Source organism: Giraffa tippelskirchi, chromosome 7 (assembly GCF_054371585.1).
Source record: "Giraffa tippelskirchi isolate mGirTip1 chromosome 7, T2T-mGirTip1v1.2.pri, whole genome shotgun sequence".
Lineage (NCBI taxonomy): Eukaryota > Metazoa > Chordata > Mammalia > Artiodactyla > Giraffidae > Giraffa > Giraffa tippelskirchi.
In genome coordinates, this window is record NC_137281.1 from 105,778,007 (window position 1) to 105,793,779 (window position 15,773).

The window sequence follows — 15,773 nt, forward strand, 5'->3', positions numbered from 1 at the left end:
GTTTCTTGATGTATTGCAGTAGTTTTAAAACTTTCCTTGAAGGGCTCGCCTGTCATTTGTTATTATAGTTTTATTCTTTTATTTTTTGTCATTATGAATTTTCCTATTATAATCATCACTCAGTATCTGTGGGGGACTGGTTCCAGGAGCTTCTGCAGAAGCCAAAATCCACAGATGCTCAAGTCCCATAGTTTGCCTTTCATATTTGTGGGTTCTGCTTAGACACAGTCAGCCAACCTTGAATTGTAAACATAGCACGTGATTCGCGGTTGGTTGAATCCATGGATGCAGAACTTCCCAGTATGGCGAGCCAACTGTGTACTCATTGAAAAAATCCATGTAAAAGTAGACCTGCACAGTTCAAACCTGTGTTGATAAAATGTATCAATTATATGTATATGTATGTATATATATATGGCTATTAATATTATATAAAATGAAATTGATCTTTACATATTCATCTTATATCTAGCAATCTTGCTAAACTTTTATATTAGTTCAACTAAATTGCCTTTTGATTTTTTAGGATTTTGTACATAAAAAACCTATCATTTTCAGTCATTATTGCATCATTCATTCCTTTTTAATCTTTGTCTTTTAAGTATTTTTCTTGTCTTAATCAGATTAAGAATGTTCTCCTTTATTCCTAAGGAATATTTTTAAGAAATCATCACTGGATATTGAATTATAATCACTACTTTGCTGTAATTAGTGAGATAATCATATGACTTTTATTCTTTAATTTTTTAATATGTTTAATTATATTAAAAGATCTTCTTTGTTGAACTGATCTTGCATTCCTGGAATAAACCCAAGCTAGGCATATTGTATCACTTTTTAAAATACATTGCTGGATTTGCTAATCTTTTAATGGTATTTCCAAACATGTTTACAACTAATTTTCTTTTTTTATTCTTTCCTTGTCTGCTTTGATATCAAGGTTATAGTAACTTTATAAAATGAGAGGGGGAAATTTTTTTCTTTTCTTTTTGATTCTCTGGAAGCATTTATATGAGATTGGTGGTTTAGGGTGGGGGTTTAGTCGCTAAGTTGTGTCCAACTCTTGCAACCCCACGGACTGTAGCCTGCAAGCCTCCTCTTGTCCATGGGATTTCCCTGGCAAGAATAGTGGAGTTGATTGCCATTTCTTTCTCCACAGGATCTTCCTGATCCAGAGATTGAACCCTGGTCTTCTGTATTGCAGGCAGATTCTTTACAGACTAAGCCACCAGGAAAGCCTGTGTGAGATTAGAATGATCCAGTTTAGGAAAACCAATCTATTAAACCATCTGGACCTGCTGTCTTCTTTATAGTATGATTTTGAACTATTGATTCAACTTCTTATTGGGTGTAGAACAAATAAAACTTTCTGTTTGTTCTTGAGTCAGATTTAATAATTTACATTTTTCTTGTAATCTGTCCATTTTGGCAACTTGGCATGAGATTGTTTTTAATTCTCTGTTCTTTTCCCTGCTTAATTTTAATCTGTTATCTTCCTCATTGTATTTTTTGTTGTTAATCTCTCCTTTTTTTCTTTTTATATTTACCTAGTTTTTGTGCATCTCTCTCAATTCCTTCTTGTACTTTCTTTGATTTCATTTTGTATTCTCTTTTTAGCTTAACAAGTTGAATACTAAGCTCATTTATTTTGAGTTTGTCTTCTTTTTCTAATATATGCATTTAGGGCTATAGATTTTCTCTAAATATAAATTTTGCTGTATCCTACATGTATTGATATACAGTAGATTCATTCTCAATCAGTTTGAAGTATTTTAAATGTTCACAGTGATTTCTTTCTTTACCTATGAATATATAGAAAGTACATTTTTGTTATTAATTTCAAACTTAATTTTATTCTAGTCAGAGTATATGTTGTACAGTAGCACCACTTTCTATGGTGATAGAAACATTCTATTGGGTTGGCCCAAAAGTTCCTTCAGTTTTAAAGTAAAAATAAAAGACAAATTTTTCATTTTCACCAAGAACTTTATTGAAGTTTTGTTTCACTGCCTTCTGCCATTTTTCAGGCAACTTCATAATTCTCTCTTGCCAAAACTTTTTATCTTTTTGAGCAAAGAACCAATCTAGGTGATTTTTACAGTCTTCCAGGGAATTGAACTTTTTTCCTCAAAGAGAATTTTGTAAAGACCAAAATAAATGGACATCCACAGGTGCAATGCCTGATGAATATGGTGGATGAATCAGAACTTCCCAGCCAAGCTATAACAGTTTTTGCCTGGTCATCAAAGAAATGTGTGATCTTACATTATCCTGATGGAAGATTATGTGTTTTCTGTTGACTAATTGCAGATACTTTTTGTCGAGTGCTGCTTTCAGTGGATCTAAATGAGCTCAGTCCTTGTTGGAATTAATCTTTTGGTTTTCCAAAAGGTCCGTATAGTCAAGACTATGGTCTTTCCAATAGTCATGTATGGTTGGGAGAGCTGGACCATAAAGAAGGCAGAGTGCCAAAGCATTGATGCTTTCAAACTTTGGTGCTGGAGAAGACTCTTGTGAGTCCTGAGAAGAGACCAGTCAGTCTTAAAGGAAATCAACCCTGAATACTCAGTGGAAGGACTGGAGCTGAAGCTCCAGTACTTTGGCCACCTGATGCAAACACTTGACTTATTGGAAAAGACCTGGTTTCTAGGAAAGATTGAAGGCAGAAGGAGAAGAGGGTGACAGAGGATGAGATAGTTGGATGGCATCACTGATGCAATGGACATGAACTTGGGCAAACTCCAGGAGATGGTGAGGGACAGGGAAGCTTGGTGTACTGCAGTCCATGGGGTCGCAAAGAGTCAGACGTGACTTGGCAACTGAACAACAACAGTAAAGAGCTCATAATAGAGGACTCCCTTCCAATTCCACCATATACACAACATCACCTTTGGATGAAGAGTGGCCTTTTCTGTGGTTGGTGGTGGTTCATTTCACTTGCCCCATAATCTCTTCCATTCCACATGATTTTTCAGTATCCACTTTTCATTGCATGTCACATTTTAAAAACAGAAGTTTTCATTATGTTTTAGTAGAGAATTACATGAGGCAATATGGTCAAGAAGGTTTTTGCTTAACTCATGTGGAACCCAAACATCAAAGTGAGGAACATAACATAACCAGGCTGATGCAAATGATTTTCAGCACTTGATTTGGGTATTTTGGGTGTGTCAGCTATCTCCCAAGGGGTATAACATTGATTGTTCTCAATTTATATTCTGATTCGTTTGTTGTCAAATTGTTGATGCCCATCTGAAGAGAAATCTCCAGCACAAAACTTCACAAACCACTTTTGACATATTTGATCAGTCACAGCACCTTCTCCATATACAGCACAAATCTTTTTTTGCATTTCAGTTTTGTTTTTACCTTTCTTGTAACAATAAAGCATGATATGCTGAAAAAGCTGCTTTTTTCTTCCATCTTAAGTATTAAAATGGCTACACAAAAATTCATCAATTTTGATTTTTTTAAATACACACTGATATGACTGCTATCATAATACAGTCTAACAAAATTGTCTTGAATGAAGTTAAAGACAAGTGCTACTAGAGCTGTCTTACAGAAAAAAACCAAACAGATCTTTTGGCCAGCCAAATATATCTGTACTGTCCAATGTGGTAACTTCTAGCCATATATGTCTTTTGAGCATTTGAAGTATGGCCAGTGAGAATAAGAACCAAACACTTTGTTTTATTTAATTTTAATTAATTTAATTTAAACAGTTATATGTGACTAGTGCCTGCAATATTGGGCATTTCAGGTTCATAGAATAGCTGGTTGTGAACTTTGTTGAAACTTGTTTTTTGTCCTACTACATGTTTAATTTTTAGAAATATTCCTTGTAAGTTTGAATAGCACTTTTTGTTTACTAATTTTTGATGCAGTGTGCTATGTATGTTCATTAGCTCAGGCCTGTTAAATGTATTGTTTGTATCTTTCAAACTCTTAACTGATTTCTGGACTGCTTGATCTACCAGATACTAATATCTGATAGGTACTTTAAAATTATGAAAGATGTTTTAAACCGTGACAGTAGATTTGTCAATTTTCTCTTAATATTCCCTTAAGCTTTGTTTATGGATCTTGAGCTAAGTTGTTAGGTGCACACAGATGTGGAGTTGTTACATCTTCCTGATGAATTGAGCCTTTTATTTTTATATAGTGAACTTCTTTCTCCTGAGTAATACATTTTGCCAAAGGCTATTTTGTCTGATATTAATATAGATCTTCATATGTCTTTTGCTGATTTAGTTTATGGGCCTACTGAGCAGGAGTGGCTGGAGTAGGAGGCTGACTGACATTCACAAAATGAGTCAGACAAATCTGACTTTTGAGAACCTCCTCTAACAGTAAATGCCCTTTGTTGAACATTCACATGGGACCAAATATTCTTATACTCCATGCTCATTCCAAAGGTCCAGGCGTATATTTATTCAAAGTACCTTCAAAATGTTGGCTACTATCTGTGTGAATTTGTGCAGTTTTGTTTCTTTGACATATGCTGCAAGCCTCATAGGTACTGTCTGCTCATATATCTGTCCACTCTGTTAAAAGATAGTAAAAGGTTTCTTCTTCACTCTTGCCTCCAAATGTCGTGAGTGCCTTTCATGGGCAAAATCTAAACCAGAATCCAGCTAAGAAGGAATTGTAAGAATTGTAGTACTATAGTTTCAACACTTCCAGTATCTGCCATATAGAGAAGAGCTTAGAATGGTGGAGATAGCCCTGAGCATGACATGATGTTCAGCAGGAGGAGTAACCACCCATTTTCAAAATAGCTGACTCAGAGATGATTAAAGGATGAGACAGTTCCTTAGAAACCACATAGTATAACAGCATGCAGATTTGTTTGTTTTCTTTCATTGGAATTAACACTTCCCATCTGCTTTTTTCCTTAAAATTTGTGAACATATTTTTTCATGATTTTTCTATAACATGCTTTCAGATGGCTCCATATTCTGCAGAGTATAGCTGTGACATAATTTATTTACAATACCCTAGAGTTAGAGATTTAGATTGTTTCCAATTTTTTGTTAAATAAATAATGCTGTAATGAACCTTTGTGTAGATAAATATGCACAATCCTGACGTTAATTTCCTTAGGATAAATTCCTAGAAATTGAATTGTTTCATTAAAGAGTATGTATAGTTTTTAGTGTTTTTTTAATGTTCTCAATTCTGAGTGTATATATTTTTTAACCATTGCAAGTTATAAAGGCAAAATGTTTATCTCTTTTTATTTTTTAGATTCTCCTTTTAATTAGCATTTCTTCAGTTACTGAGAAGACTGAACTTTTTCCCCTATGTCTATTAACCATTCATTTTTCTTCTTTTTTGTTGTCGTTCAGTCCCTAAGTCATGTCCAACTCTGCAACCCCATGAACTGCAGCATGCCAGGCTTCCCTGTCCTTCACTGTCTCCTGGAGTTTGCTCAAACTTATGTCCACTGAGTCAGTGATGCCATCCAACTATCTCATCCTCTGTTACCCCCTTTTCCTTTTGCCTTCAATCTTTCCCAGCATCAGGGTCTTTTCCAATGAATTGGTTCTCCACATCAGGCGGTCAAAGTATTGAAGCTTCAGCTTCAGCACCAGTCTTTCCAATAAATATTCAGGGTTGATTTCCTTTAGGATTGAAGTCTTTTCATGTACATACATGAATATATGAAATATATGTGTATATATACTTCATATGTATATATACATAAAGTGTCCTAATCACGATGGTGGTGTTCTTCTAGAGACATTACTGTTCATGGAATGCTTTTGGATTCAGTAAAAATAAACAGCCTGCTAAATAATTTGTTTCATCAAAGCTCTGAAGTTGCAGGATCTCCATTATTCCTTGTAACCCTCATCCTCAAAGGTTTGGTAATAGCAGAACAATTTGAGAATCTGCATAGTAGTGTTTTGTGGTCTGTTATTTGTAATCATCTCATTGTAACTTAAATCTCTACTCTTGCTGAAACAATCTTGAAATTCATTTTATGAGTTAATAATTTTGTTTTTGTTTCCTCAACTCCATTTGTCCCTTTCTGAAAAAATATCCTCTGGCTATGTTTTTGGAAGTCAGTCTCAGGTACTCATTCAAATATTTTCTCTGTCATTCTTCAACTTCCACTGTTATAAAAGATTTAATAGTTTAAGAAGAAGTAATATTTCCTTTTAATTTCAGTTGCCAAGAGACAGTTTCCCAGGTGCTATATCTTTTCTCTATAAAGGCTTCAATATACTCAGAGTTAGTCATCTTTCGGGGTTTGATTTTTGCTGGAGAGATGAAATAGAGAGTTCACAATTAAAATTAGAAATATACACCCACAGCATTTTCAGTATATTGAAATAATTATTCTCTATAAGTTTTTGAAGTTCCTTTTCAACATATCTTAATTCAGTAGCTGAGTGGCCAGCTTCCATTGATTTAAAACATCAAATAGAACAGAAAAATCCCTAAAACCCCTTTACTGAATATAAGATTCAATATGTAAAAAGGTGAAATGATACATATTTTTTGGTTCTCTCCTTGTAAGCTGTACATTTGTATTATTCATAGTAAATGCTGATTCCCATCTGATTTGCTTCTGACCTGTTTTCTGCCTTTTAAAGATTTACATAGTGCTCTGAATTGAAACTAAGCTTAGTTTAGCAAAACATATATAAGAAGATAGAAATCTGGTGCTAAAGAGACTTGACATATATTCCAGAGGACTTTTGAATTCTTTCAGAACAAGAATAATATTTACTGCTTAGATAAAATATAGTTGTGAATAATAAACCAAGCATAAAACTGTTGTTCTTGCTTATACTATATATTCTAATATCTTTTGGTTATTTTCTATCAAATTCATAAAAATGTTTATCGAGTACCTACTGTGTAAGCTTCTGTTACAAGTTTTTACAAAACATAAGGCAATCTCTGCTCTCCAGATATTTTCAATCTTTTCAATTTTGACCTCTTTTTATCTTTTACAGAAACTTAAGTTTTTCTAAATAGTTTTTAAAATATTTTGGGAAAAAATAAATAAAAAATAAATAAAATATTTTGAGACATAATTCATATGCCATACAATTCACCTATTTAAAGATGTGTAATTCAGTGGTTTTTTAGTGTATTCAGAGCTGTGCCTTCATTACCACAATTTTAGAACATTTTATTAGCCCCCAAAAGAAAATTTGTACCTCTTAGACATCACCCCCTAATCTGCTTCCATTCCCTTGGCAACCACTAAACCACTTTCTGTCTCTATAGATTTGCCGCTTCTGGACATTTCATATAAATGGAATCATAGAGTATGTGGTCCTTTGTGACTGGCTTCCTTCATTTAACATAGTGTTTTCAAGGTTCATCCATGTTTTAGCCTTTTTTATTGCTGAATAATATTTCATTGTATGGGTATCCACACTTTTTGGATCCATTTATCAGTTGGTAGACATCTGGGTTAGCTTATCTAAATAGTTTTATATGTAAATGTTGATTACCATTAATATATATATATATATATATAGATAGTACAGTAGGTTTCAGCTAGGAAGTCTTTCTTAACTTTAGATGAGACACAAACTAATGATTATATATTTATGATTACATAGATTCATTTCTATTAATAACAAAATATTCCTGTATTTTTAAAAGTTTCCTAATCAAAAAGGAATATTTAATATGGTAATTGGCTTACATTGTAATGAGACTTATTCCCATAAACTGCCTCATTATTTTAAAGTCATAACTCAGATATTTATTTTATTTTACAGCATAATTACATCATACTTAATATATAATCTCCTTCCTCTTCAGTAAGCCTACTGGTAGCTCTTCAAAGACCTTGGACATCTAAACTACAAGTTCAAAGTTATGTATCGCATCCACACCTACAAGTTGGAGAGGATAATCACATACAAACATCCACTGATGCCTTTTCTCTTTCTCTCACCCCCAACATCCACTCTGTCCAAGACCCTTTCAGATCTTAACTTGTCTTGTTTTGCATAATCCGGCCCTTCATACCGTTCCCAAGCTGCTGCCGATACCTATACACCCTTTGCTGTTCCTCAAACATGCCAAACACACTCTCCTGCACACTTTTTTCCCCAAATGATACCATATTATACAATACACACTGTTTTATACCTTGAATTGTTTTTCATAATATACATTAGCAATTGTTTCAAATGAGTTTCTTTATTCTTTATAACTACCTTATTCTTCATAGACGAATGAATCATAGTTTATTAATTAGTCCCATGTTGATGGAGATTAACATTGCTTCTGGTATTTTGAATATGTACGAGTCTGTCTGCAGGATAAACTCTTTGAAATGGCATTGCTGGGTCAAGGAGAATGTATGTTTGTATTTTTGATAATTATGTGCCAAATTGCTGCCTGAAGATGCTATGTCCGTTTAAATTCCCACCTGCAGTATCTGAGAATATAGATTCACATCCCAGCTAATGAAAGGAATTATCTCTGAACTTTACAAATCTATTATATAAAAATGTATCAATTTATTTTTTCACTTTTCACTTGAATGAGAATGAATATCTTTTCACATGTGTGGAATCATTTGATATTATGGTTTTTGTTATTTGCTTGTTTGTGTCCTTTGTCTGCTTTTCCAACTTCACATTTAGATCTAAGATTTGTTTAGAATTGATTTTTATTTATGGTGAGACCTAGAGTTGAAAGTTCATTTTTCCCCCCTTATATGAATATCCAGTTGAATTAGCATGATTTATTGAAGATCATACTTTCTTCATTTATTGCAGTTGCACATTGTTTTAAGTCAGCTGCTTGTGTATTTGTGGGTCTGTTTCTGGAATCTCTGGTCTTCTCTATCTGTTTACTTGTTTATCCTTGTGACAATATCACCCTGCTTTGATTATTGTAAGTTTTAAGTATCTGTTGGTGTCTGTTAGTGTAAATCCCCCAACTTTGTTTGTCTTTAAGGTTGTTTTTGTGTTTTTGGCTCTTAGCCTTTCCATATGAGCTAGTTAATTTTCATATAAAGGATTTGTACAAGAAAGAAATAAGCTTGTTAATCAACTATAAAGATTGCTGAGAATTTGATCAGTATTATAACCTATCAAAGAATCCAGGGGAGCATTGACACATTTATTAGAGAGACCCTTCTAATTTGAGAACACATATATACCTCTTTCAGTAATGTTTTGTATTTTTCTGTACAAGTCTTAAATATCTTTCATTAGATTTCGGTGGTACATTAGAGTCAGCTCATACTAGATCGTAAGAGCTGACCAGGTACATCTTTTCCCAGCTCCACACTCAGTGAGTCACTCTAGTAGATTGAATTGGGTCATAGTGGTAGTATTTATATCACAGAAATTGGCAAATGCTACAAATCAGGACTTTTCCACACCCACCTACCTCTAAGAGCTGATTGTTAAATATTTGCCAGCACATATATTACTAGATGTATCAGGTTTAATAATGATATGTAAATAGTGTTTGATTGTTTTAAAAATTAAGGTATAATATACAGTAAAATTTAAGGTATAATATACAGTAAAATTTATTCATATATTTTCCTTAGTTAAGTGTTAGTTCAAGTCTCTTTCCTATTTTTAGTTGGGTTGTTTCTTCATTATCATTGAGTTTTGAGAGTCCTTTATGAATTCTATAAGTTTTTTTTATCAGATATAGGATATGCAAATATTTTCTCCAAGTCTATGGCTTATCTTTTCATTTTCTAAATAATATCTTTTGAAAAGCAGACATTCTTAATTAATGAAGTCTAGTTTATAATTTTTTCTTTTATGGATACTACGGTCTTGATATTTGTATCTCCCCAAAATTCATATGTCAAAAACCTAAAAGCCCAGTGAAATGGTGTTAGAAAGTAGGGCCTTTGCGAGGTGATCAGGAAATGGGGTGGAGCCTTATGAATGGATTTAATGCTCTTAGAAAAGAAATCCCACAGAACTCTGCAGTCTTTCCCATCATGTGAGGATACAATGAGAAATATGTAACTTGATAAAAGGTCCTTATCTGACCATGCTGACACCCTAATCTCAGACTTCCAGCCTCCAGAACTGTGAAAAAAAAATTTGTTATATATAAGCTAACCAGTCTGTGGTAGTTTGTTATAGCAGCCTAAAGAGACTAAAACTATGGGAATCTAAGAAGTCATTGCCTAATACAAGGTCATAAATCTTTTCTTTTACATTTTCTTCCAAAAATTTAATAGTTTTGGGCTTACCTTAAGATTAGTGATCCATTTTGAGCTAATATTTTGTGTAGAGTGTAATATATCTAGGTTTACTTTTTGCATTTAGATATCCTGTTCCAGTACCATTTGTTGTGAAGACTGTTCTTTCTCCATTGAATTACCTTAGCATCTTTGTCACAAATCAGTTGAACATCCTAGATAAATTAAAACATGTGTACACATACCAACTTGTACATAAAGTTTATAACAGCATTATTCATTATAGTCAAAAGTGGAAACAACCTAAATGACTATCAACTAATGAGTGGATAAACAAAGTATAGTGTATTCACACAATGGAATATTATTTGACCATAAAAAATGAAGTACTGACATATACTGGATAAACCTTGAAAACATTATGCTAAATCAAGAAAAGTCACCAAAAGATCACATCACCTACTGTATGATTCCATTTATATGAAATGTCCAAAATAGGCAAATCTTTGATACACTAATGGTTGCCTAGGGCTGGAGGTAGATAAGGAAGAATGGGGATGACTCCTAAAGGATGTGGGTATTTTGGGAGGTGACCACAATGTTATAAAACTAATCATGGTGATAGTTTGCACAATTATTAAAAACTATCAAATCGATTATTTCCTTTAAATGGATAAATTATATGGTAAGCAAATTGTATTCCAGTTAAACTATTACAAAAAGTTAATTGACCAAGAACAAGTCAACTGACTATATATTTGTGAGTGCTTTTCTAAATTTCATTTTGTAACTTTTTGCTGCAAGTATATAACATATAAAAAATCAACTTTATATCCAGAAACTTTGCTAAATTTATTAATTATCTATATATTCTTTTGGATTCTCTGCATACATAATCATGTCATCTGTAGATAATGATATTTGATTTCTTGTTCTCCTGCCCTTTTATCTTTGGTGAATTATCTTACCTGTTGCACTGGCTAATACTTTCAGTGTAATGCTAATTAGAAGTAGTCATCCATGTCAGATCCCTAATTTCAGAGAAATCTTTCATTATTTCAAAACTAAGTATAATTTTAGCTATACCTGTAGATACCATTGATCAGATTAGAGAATTTTCCTTCTATTCCTAATTTGTTGAGCGATTTTTTTCAATCAGAAATATGTGTTACATTTTTATACCTGTTTTTATGAATCTATTGAAATTATAGTTTTCCCTTTTACTTAATATAGCCAATTGCTTGCCTTTGAATGTTAAGCTAACCTTGAATTTCTTTAATAAATAAATACCATGTAGTTGTGATGTATTAGATTTTTTTATTGTCTCTGGAGTTGAATTGCTATGTATTTTTAGAACTTTTTGAGTTTAATCTTCAAGAGACACTGGCTTAAAATTTTCCTTTTTAAAACATTCTTGACATGTTTTGGTGTGATAGTTTTGATGAAAACACAAAACAAGTTGAGAATGGTGCCTTATTTTTGTTCTCTAGAAGAGTTTGTGTAAAATGCCTATTATTTTTTTCTCTAAATATTTGGAAAAATTTACCGTGGAAGCTCACCAACTGAGCCTGGCGTTTTATTTTGTTTTGTTATTGCATGAAAATTTTAAAATATGAATTTAACTAATTTTCCAGATACAAGATTATTTATATTTTATATTTATTCTTGTGTAGTTTTTAAAATAAATGATGTTATTACTTATTTGTCTATTTCATTAAAATTATCAAATTTATTAACAAAAATTATTCATAATATCCTCATATTATTTTTAAATATAATGTAGGATCTGTGTGATATCTTTTTTTAATATCTGATAGTGATAATCTGTGGGATTTTTTCTTTTTTCTTTGAGTGGTCTTAGATTATTGAATTAATCTTGATCTTTACTTCTAGTTTATTGATTTCTGATACTATCTTTATTATTTCTTACCTTTTCTTTGCATTTAGTTGCCATTCTTTTTCTTCTTGAGATGGATATTAGATTATGATTTTTCAAACATTTTTCTACTAAATACATTCCAGGTATAAATTTCCTCTAAGCAAGATTCTAACATGTCATATTTTCTCTACTTCTTTATAAATAAGATACTACACACTAACATATTGATTCTAATATTCATATGGAAAGGATCAAAATAGCCACAAACAATAATAATTAGAAACTAGGAGGGGTTTGCCCACTATTTATAGTGACTTTTCATAAAGCTGTTTTGATTTAATGTAGTATTGCTGCATCAATTTGTAGACAGACAAATTGATGAATGGATTAGAACATTCCTTAGATCATTTAGTGTACAACATTTTCTAATTTATTATGATTTCTTCTTTTATTCATAGGTTATTTAAAAATTTACTGCTAATTTCCAGACATTTAGGAATTTTCTAAATATCCTCTTGTTACTGATTTCTATTTTAATTTCTCTATTGTCAGAAAACATATATTATTTTAATACTTTGAAGCTTGCTGAGATCTGATTTATGGACTGGTACATGGTCTATTTGGTAAATGCCCCATATGAACTTTAAAAATGCATGATTCTGCAATTATTAGATGTCAAGTTGGTCAGGTTGGCTAATGATACAGTTCACATCTTTGTCTTTTTTGATATATTGTCTGAACTTTTAGACAATGGAGAAAAATTCCTAGAAGTATATAATGTACCAAAAGTTTCTCAAGAAGAAATAAAATGCTTTATTACTACTAATATAATTATAGCATCATAAGTATTAATGAAATTGTTATTAATAAGTATTCATAAGTATTAATAAAAATTATCTCACAAAGAAAATGCTAGACCCAGATAGTTTTATAGGCAAGTCCTATCAAAATGTTATAAAACTATTTAATCCTTTACTACTCTTTCTGAAGATAGAAAAGGAAGAATTTGCTAATTCATTTTGTAAAGCCAATGTAACTTTGTTAATAAACCAGTCAAAGACAAGATGAGAAAGGAAAGTCATAGACTCAACTCATTTATGAATCAGTTCAGTTCGGTTGCTCAGTTGTGTCTGACTCTTTGCGACCCCATGGACTGCAGCACACCAGGCTTCCCTGTCCATCACTAACTCCTGGAGTTTGCTCAAGTTCATTTATAAATATAGCTATATAAATCCTAAACAAATTTAGCAAACTGTATCCAATAGTGTATAATTAATATTCTGCACCCTGAAAATATCAGATTTATACAAAAGTGAAAAGTTATATTACTCACTACATGGCAACCCACTCCAGTATTCTTGCCTGGAGAATTCCATGGACAGAGGAGCCTGGTGGGCCACAGTCCATGGGATCGCAAAGAGTCAGACACGACTAAGCGACTTAGGTAGGTAATAGATTAAAGATGAAAAACCACATGGTCATCTCAATAGCTGCAGAGAAGACACTTGATAAAATTCATTTTTCCATTTATGATTTTTAAAAATCAATAGTAAACTAGAAGTAGAAGAGAACTTCCTTAACCTGATCACATAAAATGTATCTATCAGACCACATCAATTAGAACAAATGTGACCTCAGATATTGGAGACACTTGCATTAAAATTGGAAGTTGTGCCCACTAAAATCAATCTGGGATCTAATCCCAAATTGACAGTTACTGTGTGAACGCTAGTATGTATGATCTTGAAAAAGTTATTTAAGCCAATTCCTAATTTCTTCATATATCAAAAATACAGATAATAATAAATAACTTGCTGGAGTATTGAAATAAATAAATAACACAAGAAAGCATCTGTGGTAGATTGCCTGATACAGGAATTTTTACCTATTTTTCTTGGGCAAGGCCAGTTACATATTTGACTCTAGTTTCCTAAGTCTGTAATAATACTTACAACATATATTAATACATACACCAGCCAGAGTTCTAAGTGTATTACATGTGTATATTAATTCACAACAACTTTATGAGATAGACACAAAGAGGTTAAATAACTTGCCTAAGGTTGCTCAGCTAAGAAATGGGGATGTCTTGATTGGAATCTTGGCTGTCTGGTTCCAGAGCCTGTGTTTTTAACCACTACACTATACTGCCTTTCTAAAGAAAGGGGTTGTAGGCTGTATCAGTTATTTATTGCTGTTATATTGCATAATAAATGGTCAGAAAACCTCAGGGGCATAGAAGAATGGCATTTATTGATCACATGTTGAAATTGTTGTTAGGCAAATCTGTTCATCGTGACTGGGCTTCCTCACCTGGCTGGGGGTTGGCTTGCTGGGGGCCCTGGCTGGAACTGGGCAGTGTGCCTCTGCTTCAAGTGGCTCTCATCCTGCAGCAGACTAGTCTAGGGACATTCTCATGATGAACAGCAGAGGTGAAAGAGCAAAATGGAAACACACAAGTGCTCTTTTGAGCCTCTGCTGCGTCATGTCTCACATCCTCTGCTGTGTCATAAAACAAATCACTTAGCTAACCCTGGAGTCAAAGTGGGAGGACATTATGAAGGTACATTAAAAAGGCTACGGATCTAAGAATATATCACTTGACACATTGAAGTTGTTTTATAATATACTACAAATGCCAAAGTCTAGGGTTCTGACATTCTTATATATTAGGGATGATTTCTAAAATAGGACCTCTGTCAGCAATAGCATTTTTGACAATTAAATACAAAACTTTGAAAACACATATGCATGCACACACATACACAAACACACATAAATTTATAGAAAATAGGCAGAAACTTCTTCCAAGAATACTTAGTTCAATTTATAATCCCAAGGTAGTGGTAGTGATGATGATCATAGCTGACCTTTATGAGCTTGCTGTGTGCCCAGCCTTGTTCTCAACACTTTACATGTAGTAACTCCCTTCATCTTTCCAACAACTCTATTAAATAGATACTGTTAATAGTACCTGTTCTGTTTTACAGATGAAGAAACTAAGAGGTTTAGTCATTTCCCAAAGTCACCCACCTTTTTTATAAGATCTCCACACAAAGTTAACTTTCAAAAGCTTTTTATTTTCTGACTGAATTATATCCAGACTGCTTTGCCATGGATTTGAAGGGCTTCTGTAATCTGGCCCTACCCAATTTAATTATCTGTAACTTCCATTGCTACAAAGTATAATTTTAGGATATGTGATTCTGAGTCCCTCTGTGTATTTCTACATACATGTAGAAACATGTAGAACATTCTTCCTACACATGTTCAGCTTTAAAAAGTGTTACAAGAATCCTTAATGTGAATAATTAAACTTATTTCTAAGGGATGAAGTGTAAACTAAAGCTATTTTATACTTGTGCTCCAAAAGTAGAGGCCTTTGCTTTGATTTTTTTTCTCACTCAATAAAGAGATCTCTGCACTGATTTAGAGCTTTCTTAAAAATAAAATTCTATTTGATTTGACCACTTGATGAGAAAGGTGAGCTGTAAGTCTTTTCTGAGATATAATGTAATCGACAGCATATATGTCAATAAAAGAAACATTTCTAATTCCACTGTAGAAAGCGAAGAGGAACTGAAGAGCCTCTTGATGAGGGTGAAAGAGGAGACTGAAAAAGCTGGCTTGAAATTCAACCTTTAAAAAACTAAGATTTTGGCATCCAGTCTCATCACTTCATGGCATATAGAAGGGTGAAAAATGGAAGCAGTGACAGATTTTATTTTCTTG

At 32.8% G+C, this 15,773-nt stretch overlaps 1 protein-coding gene across 6 annotated transcripts in view; it reads left to right on the forward strand.

Annotated features, from left to right (window-relative positions):
• ATL1 (atlastin GTPase 1) overlaps positions 1-15,773 on the forward strand; it is an 82,973-nt gene that overhangs the window by 19,530 nt on the left and 47,670 nt on the right. The window lies entirely within an intron of this gene.